We start from the raw sequence: 21,031 nt of genomic DNA, 5'->3' as shown, positions 1-21,031 counted from the left end.
CAGCAGTGACTTTGATCTGAGTGTCTGCCCTGTGAGTTATAGAAGGTGGGGAGCCCCTCTCTCCCTTTCCATTATTGATGGCACTCTATTGCCTCCACCTAGAGAAAATCTGTCTTTTTACTGTGGTTGCTCTTATTCTTTCAGCCTTCTCTTCACTGTGCTTCTGAACTTAACCACTATGCCGTGTCATTTTGTCTTTAAGGTGAAGGCCCTGTGATAAAAAATTGATATCCCTCAGCTTTCTCTACCAGGTAGTTCAGAAGTAGAAGTTTGAGGTGCACTGCTGGACCATACATAGCTGAATTCTTCCTACCTGTCACCTGAAAGCACATCAGTAGACTCAGTCCTTCAGTGCTTGTTTGACAGAAATCTTTGTCCCCTTTTGTTGTATCAAAAAAACCTTTTCACTGATTTTCGAGAGCAGAAGGCAGAAGAAAGGTGACCTCCTGCCTGAAAGCAAACTGCTTTGGACCAGTCAGGACTGCAGGTGTCTTTCTCTGTTTAGCCCTTGCTGTTACTCAGCACCTTGCACAAATCTTTCTACACACGTGCTCAGGAAAGTAGGGAGTGGTTCAGATCGTGTCATGCAAGGATCACCTGGTTTTTGATTCAAAATTAATTGTCCCTGGCTGTATAATCTGCTGTTCTTAGTGGGGAAGAGGACTTTTATATTTCCACTGATTTCTTTTAAGTGCATCTGGTTATAAAATGCTATTTCCCATGAACATTTCCAAGGACTGTTTTCTTTCTCCTTTTTTATATATATAAAAAAATAATAATAATTTTTAACCATGTTTTTGTTTTTGATTTTAAATTGCAAAACTTCTTACAAAACGGAATTGTTATGAAGGTTTCCTTGTCGGCAAAGAGATTTGAATAGAAACATTTTAATACTCTGCATCTGAAGTATCTGCTTTAGCCTGAGTTGGTCTAGAGCTGAAGAGCAAAAGAGATGATAAGGCAAAATTGCATTTCTACTGTTGCTATCAATTACATAATCCTAGCTGTCAATTTTGAACAATGTAAAAGAACTTAAGGCAGTCTAACAGCTTTAAAAAAGAGAAATTTGGTAGTTAGGAATCCTGGGTGAAACTCTGCTCTGTAACAATGGTATAACCACTTTAAAGTCATTACAGTGAACTGCAGGCAAATTATTCCCTTTTAGATTTCCTAATCCAGGTATTACAGTAAATGTGGATATTACAGAACCATCTTAAATACTTCTTTTTTGCTTATATCCAGATTTTTAAAATACATCTCTCTCCTCAGCAAAGAATCAGTAGTGGTAAACACACTTTTAATAATTAATTTATGCTTACGCCACATAAAAAATATTTATAGATTTAAAGGATTCTTTAACTTTGTGGACATACTAAGATAATTTATTTCTTTCTTCCTTGGAAAACATATGAAGGAGGAGCATTTTAGTTTCATAATCTATTTAGACCATCCTTCTCTACATGCCCAAATTATCTCTAGCTGTGCATTTTGCTTAACATTTTCACTCCTTTCATAATTTTGGGGAACTTTTGCCACAGTCATTTAATATGTCAAACCAAATGTCGTGAGTGAGTCTTCTGCTTGCTACCTGGAGTGTAAGACATTCTGGCACAAGTTGCAGAAATGAACTTTAAAGTTCAGATTGTTTATTAGCTTTTTTTTTTTTTAAATGGAAGTGAAATAGCAAGATGTGGCTGTGAGAAAGAGACTCATTTGATCAAATTATCCTTCAACCAATGCTGGGCAAGAAGCAGACCCACAGATGAGAGTTACTGCTAATATGAATGTGAAGCCTATCACTGGAAGTGACACAGAAGAAAATCCGATGGGAAATAGACCTTAATGTACAGGACTGGAGTTAAGGTCTTTTAATTAAATTTAAAGATATTAATCCTCATGGGAAAGGATATAATTAGCTAATTTCTGACAACTATTTGACCTGCAGATGCTTGCATCAGCAGACAGAGGAGTGCATTGAGATTGTAATTATGAGATTTTTGGGAACTATTAATAATTCATATGACATCTTGTTTACTAACTGCTGGGATAATAAGATAATAAACAAGTATGAGCATCTTATGTAATAATAAAAATGTGGTTTAAATTGATGGTCAGACTCTGGGACTGGCTTGAGCAAAGCAGCTGCAAAACATTCAGACCACTGTTACTGTCCTTATAAGTGGTATTAACTGTATTCCAAACAAGAAAGCAGACAAATTTAGTATTACAAAGTAATGCAGTGAAGATATGTCTTCATTAATGTTAAGGAGACCCTGACTATAAGAATATGGCCAATGCATGACTGTTTATGCCCCTTTTAACTTCAGTGAAGTTAAATCAAAAATGATTTTGGCCCCTGAGCTTTGGACATTCAAATCAGTATTTGAGAACACATCTATGTTTATTTCTGAACAAGCAAATTACTCAAGATATTATTTTTTGCCCAAATTGAGAGGTTAGTGTAAAAGACACACATGTAAGCAGTTAAGAGGTTGTTTTCAATCTCTGCCTGAGGACCCAGACCAGCACGAGTTATCTGTGCATGGACATAACTTCCATTTAATCTGAGCAAAGCTGTGAAACAGGTAACTTTTCAGTTAGTTGACTCAGTCTTCATGCATTTGTACTACAGCAATTTTAGTGCCCATAAACTTAGGCTAAAGCAATAGGGAGACTAGTAGGAAGAATTAACTTAATACTATTGGCTTCTCTATGGCCAGACAGAGAACAAAACCAAACATTTATGAGTCTTTTCTGGGGGCTGAGAATTAGATATTTTGCTGGCAAAAGTGCTAAAGGTTGTAATACAAACAAGACCCTAATCTAAATTTGAGAGTTACATTAGAATTGTAAAACTTTAAAAATATTACCTATTCGTAATGCTGAAATGTTTTGTGACACTTTCAAGTTTAGGGGGGGTTTTTTTATGCCTGTCAGGTTTTGGTAAGAATATTTGCAAAACAACAGTAAAAATTAAAGTGCACTCTAATATTCTCTATTCACTGTTAACTTCTGAAATATTTTTCTGCATTAATTTTAACAGTTACTTTACAAAACCACTTAACAAAATCTTGGATGTCAGAAAATGATTAAATACTATTGATGTCATACCAGAGTTTCCCACAAATTGGTATTGGTTCTTGGTGTGGAGCAGCCCACTTCATTCCCTTCCTGATACGGCATCCACCCACAGTGCTTTTCTTCTAAAGGGAACAAACAGCTGGAAAACACATGAATGTTATTCTGTTTAAAATTCAAGTTAAATTTAACCAGTTGCCTGTGCTCTCAGACAGCTTCAAATTGAGAAACATAATGCTACAGTACAGAACTGATACTGAGTTTGAGGAGAAATTTCAAAAGGGAAGAGGTGTTTATTTTTTAGTATTTGTAGTAGTTTTCTAATTTACCCTGTAAAATAATGCCTAGCAGCTGCTGGCACAATGGTAATAAACATATACATCAAACATTGGGTTAATACACTTTAAAATGCTTTACAAATAGTAACACTCTGCTATTCAAAAAGTAGAGCCACAAAGAAGCTTAGTGTTTTAACATAGAACCCTAGAATGGTTTGTGTTGGAAGGGATCTTAAAGACAATTTAGTTCCAAGTCCCCTGCCATGAGCAGGGACACTTTCCACCAGACCAGATGAAACCTTACCTAAAACCTCATTTCGTATCTTAAATGTCACTGATCTCTTCATTGCTGTGCCCTTCTTGGCCACAACCATTTCTGGTCCAGCTGCACAATTTTGGCTTAGGCAAAATTCTGTGCTGTGTAGGATCTGCCAGCACACTCACACTGCAGCACCTGTGGCTTTGATGTGTAGGGACAAGAAAGGCTCTCCATGGAACTGTTCATCAGGACAGCAGAACTATGGGGGATGCAAGAAAAGCCAAGTGCACTGTATATTTTATACCCGAGGCTCACTCTAGAAGAGGTCTTTGTATCAGTGTCATTTTATGGAAATGTCTCCTCTTTTTTTTCCAGAGCTCATGGTGCAATGTGTGTACTAAACAGCACAGTGGACAGTTTTGGGGCAGGTGATTTTCTTCACCTCATACTCTACTTATAGGTCAGGATATTTGCCAGGGAATTTGCCTTGATTTACCGAAGGCCTAAGAAAATCCAATAAATCTGAGCAATTCTTCAGTTGCCCTGGAATGGATACTACCCCTGGTGATTCCTAGAAGCCCTGTAAGTTAGGAACTGTATGTGTTAGAAGATTTGCTCAGGCCAGGAAACTTCCAAATAACCAATGTATCTACTTGTAGTACTGGAGAATCAGAATGAAGAGAGAACACTGAGATAGACCTAACTTCATTAACTCAGGAAAAAAAAAAAACAACCAAGAAACAAATTGATGCAGTATTTAAACCAGAAAATCACTATAATGACAAATGACAACCCTGTAGCCTGCAAAATCTGCTAATAAAATGTCTGCTGTAGTTGTTATTAAAACTAAACTTATGGTCTGTGATTATCTAACCATTAAACATAAGTGGGGACTAAACTGGATACCTGTGTCAGATGATATTTCAGTGCTGTCTGGACCTAGAAAATTATTCATCAAATTTGATTTCTGATGCCCCCTTCTCTGAAGATTAGCCCCCTAAGGAGTTTACAGGCATTTAGAAAGATTCCTTCCTCCCTTCCTTTGTGTCTTCTTTCTCTTCAGTAATTACACTGTAAGCTTTAAGTTTAATTTGTAGACCTTTAAAAATGGTTTATGTAGAATAGCTGTGCCGTGAGGAGGCTGAGTGCAGAGCAATTCTGCGTTGCCAGAGGAGCATCACTCCTACTTGTGTGTAATTATTCTTGTCCAGGGGAAATTTCCTGGACCTATAACAGCAGTAGTACAGGTCCCTTCATCAGTCAGGTTGTTTGAATACATGCACACTTGTGCCAGTGTTACATCAGGTAAAATAAAGTTAAGCAAAAGGCACATTTGACTGAGACAGTAGTTGGCACATGAGGCTTTCTTTTTGATTGATGTATGATACGTTTTTTGTTGTCAAGAAAATTGTTTGCACCATTTGACTAATGGGATGGCTGGTCTGTTTAGGAGAGAAAATAGACACATATGGCAATGGAAAAAAAGCTCTTATTTTTCTGGATTACTGCCCACATGCCAACAAAATGCTGCATATGTCTTCAGTTCCAACCTCAACTGGCTTCTACTGTAGCCAACAAGAATTGAAAATGGTGAAAGTGGTTATGGCAAGAACAGAGCCTCATTTACTGAGACCAGCAAGCTACATGAATACTGTGCATTTATTCCTGCTCTTAGAATGGGAAGAAGAAGTGAGATCAATATATGTTCTGTTAAATTCGTGCACGGCTCCACACCACTTGATTTCTTTTCAGAAACTACTGCCTTTTCCTCTCTTAGCAAATATCCTATTAGCCAAAAAGTCCAGAGCTGACCCTCAGATGATGAGGCTGCAAACATAAAACCAAATCCCTCTTCCACCAATGTATGAAAAAGTGTCGTATTAAGTACTAATTGCACAATATGAAAGCACTTGCAAGTAACAGAATGGGTAGATTTTCTGCATAGCTCTGGTGTGCTTAATATAAAAAAAAAAACCCATAATATTGAAGAATGGGTTTTTTAAATTCTTTTCCTCCCCTCCCTGAATCAGGCAAAAAATTCAGAAATTAGTAACTTTTGTTGCCTGGCTCAGTGGCAGTGCCAGCTCTTTGCTACTCTCAGCCTTCTTTTAGTAGAGCAAACAAGAGACTGGAGAGGCTTCTCACCAAAACAGTTTTGTTCTGCTATGGACTTTTTTCTGCTGAGACATGAGATGGGTTGACAGTGACTGGACAGCTAACCTGAGCAGCTTTGAGTGTGTAACTTGGAGGAGAAAGTATCTGCCTGCATTAAATTACACTCTCAAACCATTCAGTTTTGTTCTCCAATTTCTGCATAGCAATCATCCAAATTACAGAGCAAAAGGTTTTGTGAATAATGTGCAAAGTACAACCAGCATTCCTTTAAAAAATCTAGCAGTCAATAAAGTATTCATGCTCCCTGGAATGAAGTTGGGCCTCTATATATCATTGATTCTTTATTAATGATTTCATTTTAAATACTGCTATCCTGATTCACAAAGGAAGCATTTTCCATTTTCCATGTTAAATATCCAAAGGGAGAATTTTCTGCTTATAGAAAAAGTAATTTCACAGATGACCACAATTGCTGAGGGCCACATTCAGAAAATGATCATCTCTTTCTCCCTTTCTCCAAAAGTTCCTGTCCTTGTTCATTAGCCATACACAGCAAGAGGTGAAGCAAGCTTTATGAAATGTTGTAATTGGGTATCTCCTGCTGATGCCACATTAATATGTCATTAGACTAATATCTTTTACTGACATACAGATATGGTTTTCAGAGCAGATCTGGAAACTTGACAGGCTGGATATTGTATTTTAAAGGAATAAAATGATTTATAAATTTTTTACTTAAGAATTTCTTAATTTGCAGGGTGCCTTAAAATCTGGCTGAGACAGACCCTACTGTGTTATCACATCACTATAGAGAGCAGGTTGCCAAAACCACATGTGGAGCTGTGGGCACAATGGTGGTAAGTGCAGCAGTCCAAGCAAAAATAGTGCAAAAATTTAATACTCCAAGCCCTAGAAGTGAGTACCCCTGTTCCCTGCAAGTGGGTCATCTACAAAGTGACTGCAGCACACGCTGTGTGGGTATGGACATTCCTTACAGGAGGGCACACTGTCAGAGAAATTTTGTTTTCTCCTTAAAGTCATCAGGCAGCAAGCACTCCTAACAAAACCATCACCCAAAATTCAATTGCCTTGTGTTAGTCCGTTTGCAGTCTTCCTACCAGTCTGATGTGAAAGTGGACCAGAGCTGTCGTGTTGTAACTGTGACTGTGTTGGGTTTCTTCTAGCACAGGAATACTTGCTTCAAGTCTTATATTAGTCAGAAATGGTCTCAGACCAGGCCCTTCAAGGTTTTTATGTATATTGCTCATTTTTCACAAAAAAAGCCTGAATGGAAAAATTGTTTAAGGTAGATTTTTTCTTTTGTTGTTGGTTTTGGGTTTTTTTTTAGATGAATGGCAGATGGAGAACCTCTTTTCAAGTGCATTTGGAGCATGGACACTGTCTTGAAGAAAAAGAAAACAGAGAGAAGTACAAAGAGAGCTTGAAGAGCCCTGTGCTCCCAAAGGGCTGCCTGCCCCTCCTTTTAGCAGCTTTTGAGGTGAGTTCTGTTTGAATGATTTTGGCATGTTTTTATGCTGAAGAGAAGAGCTATGTGTCGCTAAGCAACATTTAGCAGAGTGTAAGCACATGGAAGTTGCCTTTGGTACTTTACATAGCTGTGTCTCCTTTCATCCCAGATTCTGTTAGTAAGATAAAAGGTCCTTCTAGGAGTTGATACAGGATCAAGGTGTGTAGTGGGAATGGTATAGAGATCAGAAGCTGAGCTCTTTCAAAGCTAAATGGGCCATAGTGAAGACTACAAGCTAAACACAATATAAGACTCCATCACAAAACCATGTAAGTGTTCTCTCTCCTTTAAACTATAAACTGTCTTCCCTGTTGTGACTGGGGCACTGTTTAATTTTTTCAAGTGACAATGAGAATAAAAAAATCTATTTAAAGTGTTTAAGGGAGTGAATCTCACATTTCAAATAAATATGTTTTCATGAAGAGTAGACTAGGCTCATTATGAGAAATTAATTGGGTGAACAGAAAACATATTGAGAACACAGGTACAAGCTCTGCCACTCATGAAATTTTATCCAGAGACCTGCAGCTTGAAAACATTCATCATTCATTTTAAATTTCTGTTCCAGATTGTCACGAAGTATAACGAGAATAGAGACTATTAGGAGAGGACTGGTGTCCAGTACAGCTGATCTCCCTGCATTTTGTGCTCTAATGCAGTGCCTGTATCAGACAGGGTGCCCCAAGGCTTGATGTAGTAGCCAGTCTGATTTGACATTAGAGAAATGTAAACCAGGAACAAACAAGTCCATTCTGGACAGAAGTCTTAAAAAATCCAGACCATAGAGTACCAAATTTACCTTCCCCTTTCTGAGTGTCAGGAGATGCTCTGTGAAGGCAAGATCCCAGCACCATTTGAGGACAAGCAGAGTGTCTTCATTCAGTTCTCTCACGTTCTGACATCCTTAAAGTTAAGGACCTTTTCAGACATGACACCTTTGTATTTCCTTAAACCTTTGCCTTTCTCTGGTGGCAGAAAGGTGAGAAGAGGCCCTGAGTGCTCTCAAGACAACTGTGTAGTAATAGTTTGGAGTTATTCCTGAATCTAAGTCACTAAGTCTAGGTTTAGACTGAATAGCAACACAAGGAAGCTTCTGAGAAATACCTTAGCCAGCAGTAAATCAAAGAAACCCTAATTACCCTTTGTAGTCTTAGGGAGCAGGGGAGTATAAGGATTATAGAATAGCTGCCTCCTAGTTAGGACATGCTGTCCCATAGAAATCATAGTGTAAACGAACCTGAGGACCATAGCATGAGCTTTGATATGTCTTCATTCACCCTATATGAATCTAAAAAATCATGAGTGTGATTCAAATGATGAAGAGAGCCAAAGCAATGAAATAACCAATGAGGGCAACTGCAACTAATAGTGCAGCAGATGTTTAACTGCTCAATATATGTGAAATACACTCAAACCTTGCAAAATAGGCTTAACAAGTGTTTAAATTCAGGTAAATAATAAAACTGTGAAGTCAGCATTTAACCTTTTAAGCTTATCACTTCAGTGTGTGTTTATTGTGAAGTCTGTGTGTTAGGGTTTTTTTTTGTGACAAGGCTTGATATGAAAATCCAAGGCCCTTGAAAAGCTTTTAAAAAAATGGTTTCCAACATAACTGAAATGTAGCTGCAGATACTGTTGTTGCTTTTCCTTAGATTATAAACTCTCTGAGGCAGAGGGAGACTGTGTTGCTCTTTATAAAGCACCTGCCACATGTGTTATATTGTATATACTGGACACACGTATGTTGTATCCAGTTACATTCCTATGCTTTTTGGTTCTTTTAGAATAGGTCTCATTCATTATAAACTAATTGAGGAACAATTAACTGGTGTTGAAGGCATTCATTTCTTTCAGCTGTTTTTTAAATTTGGCTATTTTGGTCTGTAGCATAATACATAAGAGGCAAACATTATTGCTTTTTAACATTTTGTGCAAATAAATTACAAAATTAATTGCTGGCTGCACTTTAATTGAGATGTCAAGTACAAACTTTTATTTTTGGAGGTTTATAAATCAGTTATACAAGCTCTCTCCAAACACAGTAAATTAATTAATTAATTAGCAGTCATTGTCTTAGCTGACAAGCATGTTTGTTTGCATCTTTAATGATCTCAGGAGCCTTAATAATTTAACATTTTCTTTGTACTTTGAGATCCTTGAAGGATAGACTTGATAAAGTGCAAAATATTATTGATATTATCTTTAATTCATTCATTTTAACTATATATGTCATGAGGGCTATTTCAGCCAGTTGTGTGTGCTAGATCCCATGATTAGCAAATGTCTCATGGAAATTATTAAAGGTTCAGCTGAGATCTGGTGATCACTTCAAGAAGCAAAAGAGGTGGCAAGCATCCCTTTAAGGAGAAGGATGAACCACTGCCTCCTTGGAGGATTTAAAATTGGAAGAGAGGATTTCAGTTATATATACCATAAACTTGAAAAGCCTGGTTAAAAACATGTTTATATAAATATATTTATCTATCCTTATAGATAGCTAGAAGACAAATATATCTATACACAGATGAAAACAACACACACACATAAATAGGGTCCATCATTTAGTGGTCATATTGAATCATTGGATTAAACCACTTAAGAACATACTGGTTTCATATCATAATTAAGCTGCTAAATACATCTGATATTTCCTTTTTCCTCTCCTCTGTCTCCAACTGTTTTCCTGGACATCTGTTAGCCTTGGTCTGAGCTTGACATGATCCCTCTTGCAGCAGCGTGAGCTGGTTCAGGCTGCTGAAGGTGACAGGAAGCAATTCATTTTTGGAGAGCAAGATTCATTTTCTGCAGTTTTAGATACCTGAACCAGGCCACTGCGGGCCAGACAAGTCCTAGAGCAGTCAGATGAACAGGAGAGGTGTGAAAGTAGACTAGTTTAGTTCCAATGTCATATTCTACTGTGTGTTGGGAATAGTCCCTCTGTATTTGGTAGTGGGAGCCAGACCTTTCCAAAAAGTAGGGCAGTTTTAGGCTGGGTGCAAGTCCCCTTCTTTACTGACTACAGAGGAAGAATCAGGCGAAAACACTTTTTTAACATTCAGTGCCTAAAGTTAGATCATTCTAATGTAGGATAAACAAAAGTTTGCTTAAATAAAAAGTATGTATTTTCCTTGGATTTTTAGGATTTAAGTTAAAGAGAAATATGGCCATTTCTCTTGGGCTTTAAACCCAAAAATTGCATTTAAAATGTTCATCAAGTTTTCTTTGAAAGCTATTTAAACATCTGAAAAAAAAGGAAGATGTATTGTTATTTAGAGCTCCTTGGAAAAACTCCAAGCTTTAATTGCGCTTCACTTTCATTTCAGCGAGAATAAATCTGAATGAAAATGTCTCTGTCCTGTGGTGCTCTTTCATTCTCCATCTAAGTTCCTGCAAAACAGTGCACTGGTGAAGCCAAGCTCAGCCAGGCACTGTTGATTTAGACATCTCTTTTGGCTTCTGGCTGATACTCTCTTGTTTTGAGACTAAATTAAAAGCACGTTTGAAAGTAGTAATGTCAATTTTCCTAATTATCTGAGGCGTGGTGACTATAAATACCACACTACCTATTAAACAAATCTATTCAAGAAAGTTCAGTAGATGACATCCAGAAAAATTGACTTTTTACAGGGGATCCAGTGGTTTTCTCTGAGATTTTCAGGCCAGATGATGTGTGCACACTGGATGCAACATGGTGTTTCTGGGTATGTTGGACTTTGTGTATACACACAGAAAAATGACTCTGTTTCCTAAGAACTTCCTGAACATGTTCTCTGGAGTGTCTCTGCATTGGCTGGTTCTCTGATACCTCAGATGCCACAACAGTCAAAGAAAAGAATGAGATGCTGTGGGTCCACAGAGTAGCTTAGGTTTATGGAACTCTCAGTTTTGTTCATTACAGACTGAGAAAAAAGTCTCTAAGATGCATTCAGACTGTCAGGTATTTCAAAGAGATATTAGTGTGTTGTTGAATTCAGGAATGTCTTCTATACACCTCACAAAATTTGAACCCAAATATATAAGAAGTGTCAATGTATATAGTTTAAACAAATATATTTTGATTTTCTTTATGCAGTTGTTTTTCTAGGATTTTTTTCTACTTCTGCTTGCTTCAAAACTAGTAATCTCATTCTTGTTCTAGCCTTCCTGAGGCTTTATCACTGTTAAAACTTATTTATAAATGAGATAGATTTGCTAAAGTTTTACATAAAAGATATTTTTTTAACCCATGTAACATCTAATGTTTTCATTACTGCAAATGAAGTAAATTCATCTTTTCAAAAAGTCTAAATGCAAGATTACAAAGCTGTAGATGACAATTCTTTTATTAGCTATCAATGCATTGTTCAGTTCATCTACATGCAGAGCTGGCAGTAGTAGTGGTATTCAAGAAGCATGTGCGTGGGCTAATTGGATTTTCCATTTTCCATTACTTCATTGTTGAATATGTGCAGGCTTAAAAGATTCAGGGTAATAAAACTAGCATAATGCTACATGTATATGATTACCTCTGTCTTGTCAATGACTTAATCCCAGAGTTAATGTCATTTATTTTTCAGATGTGAGAATGAGCCATCATCTATCAAAATATTAAACTGATTCTCATTCTGCAATATGGATTGGCAGAACTAAAGTGTCCTTAAAGATTTTTTTTTTTTTTTGAGTTTGAAAATGAATGCAACAAGATCTAGTTGTGGGTAGTATATGGCTTTTCTCCTGTGACATATTGTTTGAACAACAGGGTGGGTGATGGTAGCTAAAAAGGTTGTCTTTTTTTGCTAAAGCCCTTAGTAGATGAACATTAACAGTAGTTAGAACTTGGGATTCTGTTATGGGAGCACTGATTTGTCTTATTTCTCTCTCTTAATGACTACAACTTTTTAAGATGCACAGCAAATGGAGAAAAAAACCACTAAATATGAAAAAGAAAAATAGACTATGAGAATTCAGGTGGGCTGAGACATTCAGGCACTTACTTCCACTGAAATTCAGTATCTAGGGCTTGGACACCAGAATTCAGGGGGGAACCTTTGAAACTGCTTCCCTTCTTTTCAGTACTCCCCATTTTGAAGGTAGTGGAAGGTTTATTATTGGATATCAGCATAGCAAAGAATCCTATGCAGCAGTGAAAAAGGGATGGAAAAGTGTCAGTAAGGGAATAGAGACATTTAAGCTGGGTAGTAATTACAATAGGGCAAAGAAGCTGGTTCTGCCTCAAGCCCCACCTAACCAAATGGAGCAGGACTCTAGGAACAGACTTGCAGTATTTTCTGCATTTTTTTGTATCTCGTCTCCCTATTTTCTTTTTCCTTTTTGAAGGGGAGCTGTTTACTAGTGGTGTAATCATAGCTTTGTTTTATTGTGGTAAGGCTGTCAAGTAACGCCAGCAAGAGTCCAGAAAAACCCCCAAAAGGCCACCCAGAGCATTCGTGCAAGTAATCAACAGAGATAAATTTAGCATGAAACATTTGGCGGTGTGAGCTGCAGATTGAGAACAATGGATCTCTCCAGCTATGATAGTAGGGACTAGCTGCCCCCCATCCACTAATTATCTATGAAAATGAGGGTTGGGGGTTGCTAGCAGGATTAATTTCTTGGCAATTGCTGAAAATTATAGTGATTTGGAGAAAGTAGCAGTCAAAGAAGATGTCTGTACATGTTTATTTGCCAAAAATAGCACAGCTAATACTATACCATGTTTAAAAGTTTTGAGCAAAATGTGTGCTACCATTTCAGTACTGCTTGAATGCGGAACGAGCTGAAGAAGCAACATGAACACTATGGCATCGTGAGGTAGTAAAAGCCCTCGGGAGACACTTGAGGATGTCAAAGCATGTATTGTTTTCCTCACTAATTTTGTGCACTTGTGTTAGACAGAGGCCATGGCATGGAGGTGATCTATGCAGGTGTGATAGTCTTCCCGTGTTTCCTGGAGATGTGCTAGTGAGGAGAACAGAGCTGGTGGGAGGCGAATAGTAAAAATATTGCAGAGATTTGCTACCCAGGATAAGTTTTCTATGAGAGATGATAAAGGGGGCCCACATTCTGTTCTTATATGTGCTGGAAATTTGTTGAGATCATAGAAAGCATAGAAATGGTAATAAGGGTCTCACTAAGTCTAAATTTTACTCTAACAGTTTATAAACAAAAGCATAGTCATCCCATTCACTGTCTAGAAGAGGCAACTTCTCCAGAATATATCTAGCTTTACTAGTTCAGGAAAAAGGAAATATTGGAAACAGAGTGAAAATTGTTCAGGTCCTTATGGGCCTGCTTTTCTGTGGAGGCTGCAGACTGTAGGCCACTCCTACAGTTGGCAATTTCCAGGTTTTTCTCCTGGATGTGTATCCTCACACGTTTAGTCTGACTGCTTTTAGGAAAGGTTTGTGCAAAGCATATTCAGTCATTTGTTTTATGGATAGTTGTTATTACAAAATGAAATAGCCTCAATACTTAGTAAAAGTATATTTTAAAAAGCAACGAAATTTGAAAAGGACTGCAAATATTCATAGCTCCCTTAGCTATGGTCTTGAAAAAATTCAATATTATCTTTATACTACACTGTACATCCTTTGAGGCAGACACCTCCATCACATGCAGACCACAGTGTATTAGACAGCACACTGAATTCTGCATTAATGACTTGAAAATAGTCCTCACAACTCTTGATATTGCCTGAGCTGTGGGAACAGTTTTCTGTGAGGCTTACTGCCAAATCTTTCACTTTTGTTATTCTCGTATGAAACTGTGGCAATTTAGCACAAGCCTGTACTAAAAGCTCACATTTTATATACTCACAAAGTGCAAAAATCAATGCATGAACAGGCAGAGAAATACTAAAATGCTTGTAATCTGAAAGGGGGGCTACCTGCAATCCCATTTCATCATTCTGGCTAAGTACCCCGAAGTCAGGAAGCTTATCTGATTCATCTAGACTTCTTGGTGGTGAAAATCTCACAAAAACAAAGGATTTCTGAGACTGTCATTTCAGTCTTCCAGAAAATACCACGAGCTCTTATGCTTCTTTCATATTGCATCCTTTGCTGTCTGCAGACAAATCGGAAAATGAGAACACTGAATAAGTCTTAAAAAAAAAAAGTAACCTTTTTTTTTTAAATCCTTAACATTTTTGATTTGTCTAATGACAAAAATGTGGTAATTCTATTCCTGCTTTTGATCCCTGCTGGGAATGCATGTGCACACTTGGTTGCTTGCTTAAGTAAGACATGAAAAGGATTCAGGATCCAAATTCCACCCAGGTGTAAATAGGTGCAATTCTACTGAGATCGAGGGAATTTTACCCCAGAGATTCTTAGAGCCTTTCACAGATGCAAATTAAGTGACCTTTCTGTTTCCAGTTTACAAATGTTTTGTAATGAAAACCGAATTGGTATGAAACTTCATTATAGCAAAGCATTTCATACTGTGAATTGTCAGAACAAATCGTCCAAATTGAGCAACAAAAATGCCTATTCCTGAAGGCCCTCCAGCCGTGTGTTTCTTGACTGTAGGATGTTTCCTATCTCCCAATAGGTCCTTAGCTTGTCAATACAAGCATTTTGGCATTCTGTCATTTTGCCAAGAGTCCTCCAGTCTTTTACATTCAAACTTTCCATATAAACTGCAGTGTTTAATAAAAAGATTTTTCAAAAGATGTACTCCAGTGAACAAATAAATATAACAATGACCCCATTCAAAATGTACTCCACTTCCAGAGGAATTACTGGTTCTGACTGTGCTGACCATGGTGACCAGGGATATCTTTGAAACCTCTGCTATCTCACAAAACAGATCCTGGACTGCAACAGCATAGAAAAGCATGAAAAAAGTATTCATTGGCACATGGTATGCTCCTCTCCTATCACCCACCACAACAACATGTCCTGGTAAATGACTTTTTGCCCTTTTTCATGAGCATCTCAGAGTATGAAACATTTCTAAAAGTGATCCACAGTTCAAGTCAACAAATTATTAACTAGAACAGTCTCCTTAATCTGAAACTAAGCTTTAAACAGAGAAAAAAGTTCCCAAATCACACTTTTATAGAATTTACTGTTGTATTGACATTTATGTGTCTCTACATGCTTTTAATGGTAATAATTTCAAAATATTAACAGCTTAATGATACTAAAATGGAAGAATACCTCAGAGAATAATGCTAAAAACATTCAGTCTTGTTACATTTTTACATCTCAAAGAAAGGTTCAAGCCAGATCCCAAAGAAAAAGCACCAGAGCACTTACGAAAAATGACTCATCACATTGTGTCCTAAAATAAAACGGTACGTGCTTAATGCCTCCCGATAGAAGAGCATCCTACAAATTTTCCAGGCTGGATTTATAAAGGTATCTTTAAATTAAAGAAGCACCTGGGCTTCTATTTGCCGGTCAAAACCAGGGCAGAGCTGTGTTTTCAGTTCAGCCACCTCTAATCAGTGGAAGTTTAAAGGGCTTTTGAAAGACTGAACAAAGTGTGTGTGGCTGAGACGAAACGCTTGTCAACTGCAGGGAGTAATCCAACAGTTGCCAGCCAGAGTCAATCTGTTCCTTGCATGACAGCACAGATACAGCCCCAAGCAAAGGCCATTCAATTTACTGAGAAATGTGGAGTCAGCTATGACCAGATTCAGGGAAATGTGATCCTTTGTGTTTGAGGTACCTGCTAGAAAAGAGCTTGTGCCATGGCCATATTTAATGCTCCAGATGGTGCAGTTTCTCATGACACGGTGTGCTACAAGCCCTTCACATTCATCCTGGGACATATTGCTGGGTTATACATCTCCTGCAGTAAGGTTTTTCCTCAGCCAGAAAAAGGGATTTCTAAATGGTGCTTAAACTATTAACAAAAAAAAAGCATAGATGACTGTTTCCTACGCTTAATTACATACACATATAGTGTTACCAAGAACAGATTGCAGAGACAGAAACTCCAGTGGTCACATTTTCCAGAGCCTGTGTTGCTGTCCAGCTTTGATTCTGTATACTTCCTGCTCAGGCACATGCATTTTGATTTACTGTAATATTTTTACCACTCTCAGTGCAGTGAATGTGAATGGCTGTTCAGTGCTTTGTTCTGTCCTTGTGGCTGATGCTGTGGTCAGACCCTGCTCTGGAGATAAAATTAAGAATTATTCTGTGGGCTTTTCTATGAATAAATCACCTGGTGAATAAAATTTCAGACCAAATGATTAAAGTTTGGCAGAGTTAAGTGGTATTTGAAAGTGGGGTGTTAAAATGTGGAACATCAGCACACAATAATAGGAGGCACTACCATTCCCACCTGTGTTAAAATTCTGCCTTTGAAACCTGTTTAAAGTGACCCATTGCAGTTTTGCCTGTTCCAGGAGGGGTCAGCAGGGGTGACAGAACAATAGCAGTGTTTAAAGGTTGCAAAGAATTAATATCTAAGGATAACTGAATCAAACTGAAAACTCACATACACATAAAACCATCTACCAGCTAATTCCCAGAGTACCTGATGAAAAAAAAGGCATGTTTTCAAATGAGTAATGGCTGGGAAAGTGGCTGTAGAACAGAAGCAGTTGTTACACCTTTAAAAAGATATAGGCAGACATATCCTTTGCTTTGAATGCTCATTCGGTGCCATCAAACACAAAGTTATCTACTGTGACTGTGGTATGATGATGGTCTAAACATTGGCAGTAGTATGTACAGATATGTAAAATGCCAACTGTGAAGAAAAATTGCATGTTTCATATATAGATACATAAATAAATGGGGAGATTTAGCACCTGTCTGTGCCTGTACAGACAAAGAAGTTAATCACTCCAATTCAGGGTGGAGGTAGCTTAAAAGTCAGCCTTCCAAAGTCTTGCTGTTAATGGTGCAGCTTAGTCAGAGCACTTAGTTCTCCTGGCTTTTTGTCTGTGATAATTCACCTCCAGAGCAATATTATAGATCAGTCACTCTGAATCAATAATATTTGCATGCACTTATGTGTAGTTCATGCTAAGAAGGGTAAGCCAGAGCTAATTAAGCTAAAACATCATTTGTACACTTGGCAGCTCCCTGCTAACTTTGAACAGTCCAGTCCATAAAAGCATAAGGATCAAAAGATCTAGAACTGAAATGGTGAAGACAGCTGATTTTTAAATGGAACGGCTGTAAAAGTCAAGTGCCTCATGAAAGCATATGGGTTTCTACAAAGCTAAATGACAGATCTTGCTAATACCCAAATGCAGGCAATAAATTACCCACAACCAGCTGATAGTTCTCCAGTTTCTCTAATATCTGAACACCTCCCATGTATTTAAAAGCTAAAATAATTCTTTTTCAGAACTGTAGGAAGAGCTTCATGGATACTTATTATTTGTTTGATCACAAGTGAGAGCAAAGATCAGCCTCTATGCTGATCAGGTTTTCCTAGTCTAGGAAGAGATAATTTTTCAGATCAGCTTGATTTATTTTATTTAAGATCTTCACATCAAGATATGAGATGAGATACCTACAGCAAGCTGCAGTTATATTTTGTTCCCCTTTATAAAAAGTGGCAGAATCAACAGGACACCTTGTTAATGAAGTAAAATGCATGTACCATTATATATGTCCTAGATCTGGGAGAAGGGGATGTACATTCGTTGTGCCTGCATGGTACACGTATGTGTAAAGAGCCTCTCCTTATCACTTGCAGATATGTAGAACCTATTTGTGTGTAAACTATTTAACCCTTCTGAACATTATTTAAATTTGTCATCTCTGTAGAAAACTCATGGCTTTATCTCTGTATTTCAGACCTGTCTCATTCTGCTTAAAATAAATTGACCTGTCTTCCAAGCCTTGTGGTTGTCTGACCATCAGCTTGAACTGAACAGGACTAAAACAGAGCTTTTAATCTTCCTCTCCAAGCTACCTCCTTGTCATGTCCTTCTTCAGTCACTATGGACAACATTGCAATCCCACCTGTTACTTAGGCCAGCAACTGAAGTATCATACTTGTCTTGTAATGCTTTCTGGGTCCTCACAGTCACACTGTACCTAAATTCTGTAAGGTTGGTTTGGGGTTTTTTAAATCTTAGATACAGCCTCTCCAATCCTGCCCATACAGCTGAAATGCTCATCCAGAGACCATTCATCTCCCATCTTGATTACTGCAACATCCTTTTTACTGGCATTGCAACTGCATTTTGCTCTGTCCATAACAATCTAGAACGAGGCTATTTTTGTAGCTTGTTGCTTTAACCATACCCTTACAGGACAAATGTAGACAGTGGAGTTTAGTTTGGGCAACACAGAATTCCATTTTATCTTGTTTACACCAAAAAAAAGGGATCCTATTTTATTTCAGACTTGACTAGTGTCCTTCTCCTAAAACACCCAGGACAGTTCACATTCACTTCCTGTACCTCTTGCTGCCTTCTGCAGCATGGCTTGTAGTGGTTCACCCCTTGTGCTTTTCAAATGAGCAACCAATGTGCTTTTATCTGTTCTTTTTACACACAAGCAACATGGTCAGAGGGATTTCAGAGAGCTGCCTCGTTGTTCTGCTCGAATACCTGAACTGCCATCATCTGTACAAAAATACATGTTGTTCATGTATCATGCTGCCACTGATCATACTGACAGATATTACCTCCTGAGCTTCCCCACTCTGCCTGAAAGCACCTCAGCTCTTTCCTCAAATAGACTGTGTGCTCCTTGGGGTAAGGGCTATGTTTGAGACATGATTAATGGCACAGAGCACCCACTTGTGACTGCTAACTATAGCCACAAACATAGAATGGGCTTGTATATATGTTTCCATGTCGGTGTTCTGTGACCTTCAGTAGTGTTTATAGAATAATGCTTCAGCATTGACACACGTGAAAAATTGAACATTTTCAACATATGTGCTTAGAGGATTGTGCTTACAATTCATGGGTACAGTAGCCATGAATAATAAAGTGTGTGTGTGGACAGGTGGAGAAAATATTTGGAGGGAGAAGAAAACCTATCTCTATTAGTATGTATAATAGTTTGGTAACCACTTTATGATTTTCAGTATCAAATACAGTAATAGCAATGGTTATGAATCTTAAGAAAACATTTTTGTATTAAGGAGAGAAGAGAAGAGAGACAGAAAACTCAGATCTTTTGCCAGCATTCACTACAATCTTCAACTTATCAGATCTGGGGAAAAATCCAAAATTAATACTGTCAAACTGAGCAGCAGATGTTGAAAGAGAATCAGGCACTGCAAGCAAATTGATGTGCCAATGAAAATTAGACAGGAAATTCTCACTAAATAAACCCCAACAGGTTGCAGGGTCTCAAACAAAGTTAGTTTAGACCACCTAGTAAATTCATTTTTGTGTGACCATATTAATAGGGTTTTTCTTTTTTTTTTTTCACTTGCTATATGCGTATTTGTGTATCAGAAAGAAATTTATATGCTATCTTAAATTTCTGCAAAACACCTTTTCTCAGTTCGCTCGAGTCTCAGCCAGATTGGCTTCATCTTACTTGCAAGACTTTCTACGTTGTCTTCCAACTTGTCAGCGCTCACTTCTCTTCGGCAGCCACCGTTTGCCTTTGAATCTGGGTGCAGACAAAGAGGCTTCAGTTGATTGTTTGCAAAAATATGAAATAAATTTACATTCATCAGAGTAATAGGTTTCCATTTCCAGAGGCTACGCCAAGGAACAGCTGAATTTAGAAGCAGACTGGTTTGCAGGGTGGTTACAGCAGCATCTGTCTGTAAGTGGTCGTGCACAGCATAGGCACTCTTAGGGTATAGAGTTTGTTATCCCTAGATTGTTCAGACAAGAGCCCAAATATTGGAAGGGTATCTGCAGATCTGGAGATTGTTTTGCCAGCTACAGCTGCTGGGCCTCTCATTAAAGTTGGTAAAACAGATGTGATTAGGTCAAACATTTCTGAGCCAAAAGCTTGACAAACATAATAATTTGTAAACCAAAAAAAGACTAATCTTCTGTGTCTTCTAACTCATCTCATGTTTTCTCTTAGATAGCAGCTGCTGCTGTAAGTTGCACACAGCATTATTTTTTTTGTTTCCCTGGTTTGACTCATTTCTTTTGGAAATAGATCTCTTAGCTTTTTTTTTTTGGCAGGCAGAATTCTGGCCTGACTGTGGATTTTTCTCCCACTCTCACTCACTCACTCACTCACTCACTCACTCTCTCTCACTCACTCACACATGCTTTCCTTCCTTTGCTTCTTTTCCAGCTTTTTAGCTGTTCCTCCCTCTGCTGTACTTGCTACAAGCATGGGGGGCTCATGCATTAGAATTAGGAGGTATCTACAGACTGACTGTGTCCTGGTATCCATGTACTGCCTCTGTTAATGCTTCAACAAACAAAGGCATGTTTTGTTTTCAGGGATGTGAAAACTAACTAATAAAAAAAAATAAAATTTCACCCTGTTTCCATGTATTTGTGTGTTAGAACTGTGAAAGGAAAACTGGAACTGAGGTTAACTGGAATTGTTACTGGCTTTGGACTGGAGAAATACGCTTGCTGTGTGTAATTCAAGACCTTTACCAGATGGCAACTCTTCAGCTGGTATGGATTAAGAAAGGTAAGCAGCACTGTGCACACTACTGGCAAGTTTCTGAGCTTTCCTGTCCCTGCTTAACTGATCTCTTGTTTTCTTGGGTTCTGTATGAGTATATCTTGTGGTGGTGCAGATTTTGGTATGCCTTGCCAGAGATGGAGGCAGGAATGCACACAGAATTGTGTTCAGTTTTCCCTTGGAGGCAGGACAATGGAAGTTTTTCATTGGTGAGGCAAGAGTAGGGTCTGTGCCACTGTACCAGTAATTG

The 21,031-nt window shown here is 38.0% G+C and overlaps 1 long non-coding RNA gene across 2 annotated transcripts in view; it reads left to right on the top strand.

Moving 5' to 3' along the window:
* The window catches only part of LOC108639087, a 193,226-nt gene extending 172,482 nt beyond the window's left edge, over positions 1–20,744 (top strand). For both annotated transcript variants that reach the window (XR_001920248.1, XR_001920247.1), the window contains 3 exons: positions 6,488–6,587; positions 7,079–7,228; positions 20,655–20,744. This is a non-coding gene — a long non-coding RNA (uncharacterized LOC108639087). The remainder of the gene's footprint in view (positions 1–6,487; positions 6,588–7,078; positions 7,229–20,654) is intronic.
* The last annotated feature ends 287 nt before the right edge of the window (positions 20,745–21,031 follow it).

This window comes from Manacus vitellinus, unplaced genomic scaffold (genome assembly GCF_001715985.3).
Source record: "Manacus vitellinus isolate BGI_N305 unplaced genomic scaffold, ASM171598v3 scaffold_16_pilon, whole genome shotgun sequence".
Lineage (NCBI taxonomy): Eukaryota > Metazoa > Chordata > Aves > Passeriformes > Pipridae > Manacus > Manacus vitellinus.
Note: the sequence above shows the minus strand (reverse complement) of the source record. Positions and strands in the feature narration are given on the sequence as shown.